Raw genomic sequence first — 10,770 nt, forward strand, 5'->3', positions numbered from 1 at the left:
TCTAATACAGTGCAAATATTTTTGCCTGCTAGCCTGTGACAGCTTTAACAAGGAGCACTTCTGATGAAGATATCTCCCTGAACACAGAAATGATCAAAGACTGTCATAGCATTACAATAGTTCCATTTGTCCTCCTTGGCAGGGACATACATCCTGCTTACCGGATGGTTAATCACAGACTCCCTCTATCATCTTCATCAGGATTGCCTGTGGTTTCGGGGAATGTGTTAAAACGTGGTCACATTTCTTTATCTGCCTTTTCTCCCACCGCCACTCACTTGTCCCCCAGATGCTATCTACTGCTCAAAGCACTGCCTATTTAGCAAATCAACGAATTATCTTTTTCAACCCCTCAACACACTTATTACAATTCATCAAAGCTTTACTTGTTCTTTGAGGGAGAAAAAGGCACAAAGTACGACGCAGTGGGACAATTGTTGTTGTTGAGCCATATGATACTCCTCCACATGTCAGTCTGAAGTCGCCTATTAAAGCAGGCATCATTTCACTCACCTGAAGCAGAGAGCGGAGAGGCTGTGAAATCACAGCGTCAGAACAGCTCAACACCTGCCAATCTGACCCGCAGTGACAGGCCACGCTCCTCTTGCCCACGTTAATAACACAGATAAACATAAAGCTAAATACCAGGCCATGCTCCGTTACCTTTTATGTGGTTAATAATGATTGGCTTTTTGCTTCACTACGCCAGAGGGATCACAGTACTCTGGAAGGATATCAGAACGTTAGTCCCCCAATAGAAATCCTGCTCTGTTCCTTTTACCCTCCACGCATATATAATTGTATTGTGTTCCCTCTCCGCGCTACCTGCAACCTCTGTGGAAATACCAGACACAATATTGTTTGATATGCATTTAAGTGCCTTGGCAAGGGGCTGCAGTGGGACTATTTGACTATGTATGCAGAACATATACATTAGTTGTAGGTGTTTTTTTAAATGACACTAAAAGACAAAAACTGATTCAACTGTTGCATTTATTTATTAATTTCTTTAATATTTTTTTTTAGCTTTATTTAACCAGATAAGTCAATTGAGAACCAATTCTCATTTACAATAACGACTTGGCCAAAAAGGCAGCATCAGGAGGCAAGTTGTTACAATTAAAACATAGAAACATCTCAATTAATCTCATACAAAAAATCAGAACATATTATTATAATATACATAATATTGTCTGTAAAACCTAGTAAATGTTATGCAGTGATTGTATTATGTCTCAGCTATATTAAGTCTTATTTGTGTTATTAAACTTTGCTTTTTGACACAACTTAAAATCAGGCATGATTCAGTAATAACAAAAAAAATTGACGCTCAAATGTTTGACAGTTTAGTTAATGCAGCGTGATTTGTTTAACTAACAGTCCCACTGAAGAACCATATTTTACAGCTTGACATTTAAAAGGGTGGAATTGAGGGTCGTTAAGGGGCAGGGGATGCGGGCAGACGTCTGCAACTGTTTGTTTACCATACTGCTCATTGGTGTCAGGCTTCCTGACATTCTTGTACCTTATCTTCACTGCTCCGAAGTCTGCACAACTGGTGCCAGTGAACTAGGGGACGTGAGCGGGGTCTACTTCCATGGCACTGCAAAGCACTCACACCGGGACCGAGTCCAAAAGAGCCAGGCTTGTGCTTTTGAGGAGTCGGGGGTCAGGAGAGATTAACCCGTGTGATCCAGCAGCGCTCGGAGAAATTTGACTGAGTGTGGATCAGAGGTGCTGCAGAGGGCAGTGCAGGCCGGAACAGGTTCAGCCCCCGCTTGCTTATCCTCGGGCCCCACTGTCGACAAAACTCCCTTTGGTCAAAGCGTGCTGAGAGTGGTGTAAAAAAAACGTGTTTACAATTGGAAGAGGTCAAGGACTTGAGGACAGATAACTATTAACAGAATAATGCAACAGTCATTCAAAAGACAAGGCAGCGTGGATGTTGATTTAGAGCGGAGGTGCAAATCCTCTCAGGAGATTATGTCACTTTATCAGTTTATCACAACATTTCAAAAATATTATTATATTAAAATAGATAGATAAGCAAGGTGAAACTTTAATGTTTCATGTTCCAGAAGATGATCAACACAAATAGTATTAATTTACAGGTTAGAACAACATACATAAATCACAACAGGATGGAGACAGAACACTGTTCCATAGATAATGCATTGAACTGACCCCCTCAGAACAGTATGTTTAAGCTGCTGCTTGCCAATGTGTAATGGTTTCCTTGTCTTCTCCATTCTTCATCATTTTACTGTATTTAAATATAGACTCAAAGGCACATGTGAGCCAGCTGGCAGGGGTGATAATCTCCAGACCTTGAAGTATTCTTTTTTCCTTTTTTTTTTCCAAACACACTAAGGATCAATTACACATGCCTGAGTAAATAGGTGACAAAAACACAGTGGAGTACTTCGCCCTATAGATCGACAGGGCAGCTGCGAGGTTGTCAGTCACGACGATGAATAGTGTCGAACTTCTTTGAGGTCTTTGCCTTCTTAAAGGCCCGTGTTCAGACCAACTTGGATCGCTCTGTATCCATGCAGAATAACATCTATGAAGCATAGTTTTCTACTTTAGTGTGAATTGCATCGCTATAATAGCCAGTGGAGGAAAAAATGTATTTCTTCTTCAAATTTATCGAACATTCCCCTGCAGGATTAGAATGGAACTGCAGTAATGCCAGCGAGAACTAATGTATTTTCCCTGTGTTTCCAGTGGCTGACAGCTAGGACTGACATCTCCCCTAAAGCAGTGCTGACCCCCATCCTTGCCCAAACCTGTCTAAACATACTATCTTCACATTGTTCCAGGGGTTAGCAATGTGAAGCAGCTGTTTCCCTGTATATGAGTTCAGTCTGAGCTTCACCCTTCAACACCCCCCCCCTTTACTCAGTCTCTCTCACACACAGATACAAACACATAAAAACACTGTTTCTGTCGTCCTCACACACTCCTCTCTATTAAGATGCTGTGTCCTCTAATGTACTGCAGCTCAGGCCCTTAAGAGCAATTATTGCTTCAAGTCAGACATTATTAAGACTTGATCAATGAAGGAAATTTAGATAAATGTAGAAGGGTAAAATAGACATAGAAATGACAATGTAACTTATAAATATAGGCAAGCATAAGGGGTGATGTTTTTTTCTGCCTTCATCTTTAATGTGAAAAATAAATAAACGTATCACTTTATTCTTAAATGCTTAATATAAAAAAAAAACAAGACCCTCCATAGAATGCTATGCCATAAAGTAATATTTCCTTCTTTTATATTTTCTTCCATTGTCTACAAATGTTTTAAGCAGCAGCTTTCCTATTTCCTTATTTCTCAGGCTAAAGATGTTGAAATATATTCTCAACACTGTTTATGTTTCATGCAGTGCGGCCCTTTGCTTTTTGTTGCAATCCTGCATGAATTCATATTAAATGTGACTGCATCCATCAGCACCTCTTTGGCAGCACAGTTGTCTGGCTCTCGGTGTTTAATCTATTAAAGTGCACCCGTGCCTTTTTCCATGACATTGAGAATCTGAAACTGGCTTCGAGCTGACATCATGTTTGAGGATCATCCTTCCTTTGACACGAGCATACTCATACCTCCTTGGCTTATTGGTGCCGTGACTTTAAGGTTATTGAGCAGGGTTTTTGTTGTTGTTGTTGTTGTCGCATAATCTTTTTGTTAAAATGATTATGGAATTGTACTGGAATTGTTAAATGTGGTCTAAATTACAAGAATATTAGGAATAGTAATATACTCCCATATTCTGCAAGAAAATGATGTTGATAACTGTTGTAGATCAGCTACACATTTTACTTAAATGCAGTAAATAAAAGTTGATATGCTTTGATCTGACTCATGTAAATGATACAATAACATCATATTTCCTCAAGCCAATAACAGCTACTTCTTTGTTACAGATCGTGTATACATTGCTAGTTGATGTTATATAATTGAACTTGTTCACAAAGGATGCTTTCCTCACAAACATCCTGTGTCTGTCAGGAAGTAAAGCACTTGCAGATTAAGTGATAGAAAAAAAAAAAGTATGAATTCTTATGAATGAGGCCTCCCGTTGTAACATGAAGCATCATTATCATTGTACACTCCAGTGCAGGCACAAAACCATAGCAATGACTACTTACCTGCCAAAGGTGTCACCAAAATCATGATATACTGGATTCTTGCACATTGTCTTATTATGTAGAAGTCTGCAAGGAAACACAAGTGAAATGGAAACTCTCATAAATGATTCCACTTGACATTATTTTACATTAAAGCTTGTTGTATTTGCATCTGCAGAACAAAAGGAACAACTGCCAGTGACGTGATTAGCTTAAGCAATGCTGTAACACAGAGAGAAAAGAAAGCGGCAGTAGCTGGTACTTTAAAGTGTCAGAGTCTTTGTAGCAATGACTAGTTTATGATGCTGATGTCAAGCATCACACTCAATGAGGCCTTTGTCCCAGGCTGAGACCAGGGCAGTGGGAAAACTGCCCACTCTTAGTCGGCAGGCCCATCCATCTTTCCATGAGGCCTCTCCATCCCCTTTGCACCAAAACTCTTGTGTATTAAAGATCTCTTGGGTTAATGCGCTGGAAAATTGGCTTGCATTTTTATTGGCGGAGGCCAGCTAAATGAAAGAAAAACAACTCTTGGAGGGTAGAAGAGGACGAGAAAAATATCTGGAGGAGTGATTGTGGAGGGCAGGCCCTAAAGACTTGTTTCTTTCGACTTCAATAAAAGAGAACCTTGTGTCCGACATGCCAGAGATGATCTTGTGCTCGGGCAGAGTGTAGCTCCATCCATTTATCATTACCGTCATAACCAGCGGTTGTTACTGCTTAAGTATTGACCCGGTCATGATGTCTGTAATAGGACATAAGAAATAAATCAAAAGAGTGAGAATATTCTATGTTCATCCTGTTTCACCTCTACAATCAAAGATTACATGTTAAATTAAACAACACCATTGTTTTTTTTTGGGAGGGGGGGTATTGTAAATCTATAAAAATCTGCTATTTGCTCGATTGAGATGTTTACCTCCAAGGGTCTACTTGACAGATGCAGACTGCATGTGTCACCTACTGCCTCTCATTCGTTTTGATGAAGGAGCTTAAGTCAACCCTCAGCGCGGCACACATCGGTGCGATCAATGAGCGTGGAGTGACTGACCTACTGGACACATTTATGGGTGTGGGAGGCTAATTAGGAACCACTTCCCAGGCTTGGGAAGACAAGCCCACAGAGCAGCTGCTGGTCAGCACTGGACTCCTATCCGTGGGTCAAATAGGTGGCAGCTCGTCACGGACAGTGACACAGCTATAGGTCTAGAGAGGCCAATTTACTTAATGGCTAGCCCGGGGCTGGGGACTACCAGTATTTCTTTACTTGGACACTTGTAGATGACAGTGCAAGAGCCAAAACGATCCACTCTATCACAGCTGGTCTCACAGGAGAGCCATGACCGGAGCCTTTTTGTCGGAGAATCTTTTGTCTTTAAAAGTCAATGTAATGAAGTGCAATGTTGAAAGTTGTGATGAAAAGTTATTAAATTGTTTACATTGATTCAATTCTATATTAAGCATTATAATGTTTAAAAAGCATTGTAATGATTTGTGGTAAAAATGGTGTAAGGATGTCAGCATGTTGATAGTAGCTCCAGAGGGCTTTGTGTCAAATGTGGTCATTGACATCAGCAATCCTAACTGTAACGTTTACTTTTTTTTTTTTTTTTTTTTTTTTTTTTCACGATCATGCCCCTGAGGGTCAAAATGCTTTAGTCCCAGACGTCTCTTAACACACAGATGTTACAGTAACACAGGCAGGAAATCGTGCCCAAACATCACCTTTGACCCCACATGTCAGCTGATCCACCATCACCTCTTTTGAAATAGACTCTCAACTTCTATAAATTACCAGATTTTCCCACCATGTCCCTCCATTCATTTTGTCTGGCTCCAGCCATCTTCCACTACAGACCCTGCGGACAACTAATAGTGATTGCACAGTTGCTGAAAATCTGTCCCCTTGGGTTCACAGAGGTCAAAGGGCTCACACCAGGGTCAGAGCCTGTCTTTATGTCTCTTCCCACCAAAGGCTTTGTGATGAATAGAGAGCCCCAGGAAACAAAAGCTTTCAGCAAAGACAAGCAACTTTGCTCAATACATCAGCACCTCCACTCACTGCCTCCCTCCCTGGTAAAAACACACTTTCTAACTGAGATAATGTGGGATGAGGGGGAGCAAACGGCATTTAAAGCAAGCAAAGACAAGAGATGAAAACAGGAGACATTGATCATTTAATAGTCAGTCAACATGTAGATACTGAAAACGGAGACAAATACGCATGCATGCAACAACATCACCGTGCAGTAAATACCACTGCTTGTATGATTAAAAAATGTGACTTGCAGATGTACATACTTAAAGTATTTAAAATATATATATATATATATTTTACATTTATATGATTGTCAGCTGCAAACTATATGTATGTTTTCCTTCTTTTCTTTTTGGAAAGAAAAGTTAATTATCATGACAACATTTTCTGCAGCTCTAATAGAAGCCTTTGTTTCTAGCTCCTGAGACACTGTATCCTCCTCACCTTGTTTTCCCTATCATTGCATTTGACCCTTGTAAAACTGTATCAGCAAACTAATAACCAGGCCGGCCTCTAATCTACTGCCTTTGTTCTCTTCTCCTCTTAAAATGTGTTGCAGATTCCAGAGGTTGAAACTGGCAGGGAGATTTTAAGCAAAAGGCATCTGGTTAAAGGTCAGATTTGGGAGGCCCAGTGGGTGAAAGGTTGAATAACTCCAAGGAAGGTAGTGACCACGTCTTAAACGGGATGTTACACACCTAGTTTTAGGCAACAATTTATCCTACGACCCATTGCATCGTTTAAAACATTAAATTAGAGATGTATTATATCATAGATTAAGTGCCTTGGCAAGGGGCTGCAGTGGGACTATTTGACTATGTATGCAGAACATATACATTAGTTGTAGATGTGTTTTAGTGTTTAGAGAAACTTTTTTAGGGTAAACCATTTGTTGTAAACTTTAGAAATCAAACAAATTAGTAAAAGATGCTGTTGCTGCCAGGATTTTAGGACGTAATTAGTTATTTACAAATGATTGGTCAGTTCAGATGTATTTGTAGATATATGGGATTTCTTCACTTTGATTTATTGTTTTTAACCGGCATTTAAAAATAAGTGAAGAAAAAAGGTTGCTGAAGGGATCACAGACCTCAGTTCAAACTGCAGGTGTGTAAAATGGAGCATGCATTTTTTTTTTCTTCTAAATTAGGCATTGAGGGCTCACAGAGAGCGGTGGGGGAAATTAGTGGAATAACTGGTTGATTCTAACCAGATGATTGCTTCAGTTGGACACCAGAGAGTTTTCATTAGGCCTCTAATTTACAAGCCTCCCTCTGCATTCCAGCATGTGGACCGACTGCCCCAGGTCTTAAAGACCTCCTTTAGCCTTTGCCCCTCGCAAAAGTTGTTGCCAGAGCCATGCACTTTAAAATGTTCAAATTAGATTTTGTTAACTTCAAGTGTTGAAGGAATTGATTTCAAACATTATCACCTTGAAAATGTATCAGTCATCATAATACGTAATAATAATATATGTTAATTTGATGCTTGCTCATGATCTTTCAACACAGGTTGGTGAACAGTAGTAAATAATAAATAGCACCACCTTTAGTACTACTTTGTTGTTTATGTTCATTAGGCATTTTTTCCCAAAATAAATCTACAGACAAGCCAGATGAGACACAAAACAGGTCAGTAAAATAAAAATAATTAAAATTCATTAATTGAAACAGCTTTAAATACACAGTTTGGATGTATTTCATTCAGCATAGCCTATTAGAGAATACCAATTATTGTTCATTGTCTTGATCTTTCCAAGCTGATTGTTTTATTTTGTATTTAATTTTGTATTTAACTGAAGTGTCATGCACCCATGCTAAGCTGGACATGATTGACTGTTTTAAGTTTATATTTGTTTGTCACCTCTCAAAAAACTCATTAAACTTTAAATTCATGATTATAAAGAGAAAGATATCATTAAAAGAACACTTTTACAATTGTTTACCTTCCTGCCACAAAGACTCTTCATCCATTAAATAATCAAGCACAAAAAATTTACAACAAAATAATAATGTTGAGTTTTAGGAGTATTTCACTGAAGGTTGTGATCATACCCAGCTGATTGTCATGATGCCTTCAGCAAAGTACACAGCAAGGCTAACGGTCACAGATCGCCGTAACTTATGTTGTATTTATAGACTCTTCTTCCAAAACATTGAAGACCCGCTGTCAGCTTTCTACAAGGGCACACAGACTGTTCCTTTAACTGGAACACCACTCTGGGTCACTGTAATGGCGGATGACATATAAACCTTCAACCACTGTTCAGGATGTTTTTCTTCTTAAAAGTTCTCTTTGATAAATGAGCTTGTGTGTGTAGCACTAAAACTATGTTGAAGGGTAGATCCACGCCATACAGGCCTGTACAAACACCATATTTGTCAGCAGCAAAAGCTCCACATTATGTGTTTATAAAGATTTTTATTTGCTGCCGAAAAACAATACTTGGATTTTGTCAAAACTGACTCATACTGGCACGGTGCAGTGGCAGCTTTACACATTTGGCATGACAGATTACAAATGTTTACACCAAAGTCTTGGCTTAATAAGGAATTTACTTGATTTTCCTAGTTTAGTATGGATTGCGAGGCTTTTCCGATTCAACGTAAACACATTTCTAAAATAAGCCACAGCTTCCACAGTGTTGGTGTTTGTAAACACTGGGATGGATGCAGGCGGGCCATGTGCTTCGGCTAATGATGTTGTAGGAAGGGAGGGAACACTAAGGGAGGCCCCATGCTGCTGCTTAACTCTCTGTTAGCTGCCAGGTCATGTGTGATTAAGAGGTTTGTGTTACCTGGAGCCCTGCTGAGGAACTTTCCCCTGGAGGGGAGTATGTCCCATCCACCTAATCTGAAGAGGCCACGAATGGATACAGCACCATTTACCGGTAGTTTTATCACTGTTTTTCCCAGGGGAACTCTCTCAGGCTTCATTTTCAATTTGGTAACCAGGCAGGAGCTTCCTCACCACTGTAGATTAAATGCTGGTAATATGTTGGACTCAATTTAACATTACAGATAAATTATCGGTGTGAGGTACATTTCTCTAGGTTATACTGTTAAAAGGAAAGCAAGCATATATTTCACTGTCTGACATGAAAAGTCAACATTGTATTAAGAATTCAAATTGTATTGAAGTGACAAATCATGAGAATGTTAAGAATTTAAAATGTGTTCATTCAGAATGAACCAAATTAATTAAAATGGAATATCACATAGACTACACATTTACAGTAATTACCGCCTCAGTGATCCATTTATAAACCTGTCAATAGGTTTCAAATGAACATCCACAAAATGCTTGTCTCCGGTTTTTTTATTGACCAAGGATAATAAATAGTCTTCAAATTGTGCCTGAAATTGTGTCCAACGGTGATTACGACAGGCGTCACGCTGTGTTTGTGTGCAGTGGAGCAGGGGGTGGAGATGAGCGGGGGGTGGTGGAGAGGGATATATCTGAGACAGTAGTTGGTGAGGAGGTGGCATGCAGGACAAAGAAAAAAAGTATCACAGAGAGCTGAAGTATAAGCATGACCATGCTCCTGTCCTTGTTTGGAAAGTGATGAATGAGGACTGCGCCGTGCTGGAGGCACTGTGGTATTTGAGAGTTGTCTTTAAAGCCGCGATTCGTGATACATGAGAGAAACAAGAGTGCTGGAACCTACTGTCACCTGAGAATAGTTGAGATGACAGTCATTATTTTTTCTGATTCTCTTAAAGGTTTGTCTGCATTAGTGAATTCTGTAAATGCAGCAATAAAACTGGCACAAGTTTCCAATTATGATCATTTAAAAAACACACTATAGTAATTTCCTATCAAAGGCATAAGCTCTTTAATAATGTAATAAATAGCCCAAAGTACATGTTTTAAAATGATAAGCAGACACCTAAGGATTTGTTTACATTAGTAAGTTTTGTAAATGCAGAAGTAAAACGGGCATGTGTTTCCAATTATGATCATTAGAGAAATACAAAGTGTTAATTTCCTTTCAAAAATGCAATCTCTTACCAGTCGCTCAGTCAAAAAACGTGCCGATTGCACCTTGAAAATCCAGCGCCGTCCCAACCTTGAAAAATGAATTAAAAAAAAAATCCAGATTACATGTTTTCAAACTCTAAGCAGAAAGTGAACAAAATGTTTACAGGAAGTAGTTTCTCGATCCTGTTCTCTAAAGGCTGCACGTTCTTACCTTTTTTATTTTCTACATTTAATGTGGAACAAAGAATTGTTTCAGTGTAACAATGTCAAACGAATAAAATGTAATGATTACACTCCAACCCTTCAGCCAGACCACCTCTGCCTGTGCCAAAGTGGTTGAGGTTCAAACAGAGAGCACTGAGGAGGCAACTGATATTGTCAGCATGTTGAGTTGTTGCAGTGTTTCGAGTGGGAGAGGGAGAACCAGGGGAGCCCCAAACAGGACAGGGCCAAGAGTTCCGCCAGCTGCACCCTGTCTTTGAGGAGGGGATGGAGAGCTCCTCATTGAGGTTGGCAAACGCTGGCTCATAAACTTTCCCCTGTCTCTCCCTTTGATTTTCCTTGGACATCTGCCTGGCCCTCCCATCAGGAATGTGCAGCAGCTGTTTGCTGCAAGTGTC

At 39.7% G+C, this 10,770-nt stretch overlaps 1 long non-coding RNA gene across 1 annotated transcript; it reads right to left on the reverse strand.

Moving 5' to 3' along the window:
- Positions 1 to 1,000: 1,000 nt before the first annotated feature.
- On the reverse strand, positions 1,001 to 10,481 carry LOC129108814 (uncharacterized). The gene is made up of 4 exons (XR_008531933.1): positions 10,362 to 10,481; positions 10,181 to 10,238; positions 4,153 to 4,218; positions 1,001 to 1,830 (listed from the first exon to the last, which is right to left on the reverse strand). It is a non-coding gene; the product is annotated as an uncharacterized LOC129108814 (long non-coding RNA).
- Between the last annotated feature and the right edge of the window lie 289 nt (positions 10,482 to 10,770).

This window comes from Anoplopoma fimbria, chromosome 19 (assembly GCF_027596085.1).
Source record: "Anoplopoma fimbria isolate UVic2021 breed Golden Eagle Sablefish chromosome 19, Afim_UVic_2022, whole genome shotgun sequence".
Lineage (NCBI taxonomy): Eukaryota > Metazoa > Chordata > Actinopteri > Perciformes > Anoplopomatidae > Anoplopoma > Anoplopoma fimbria.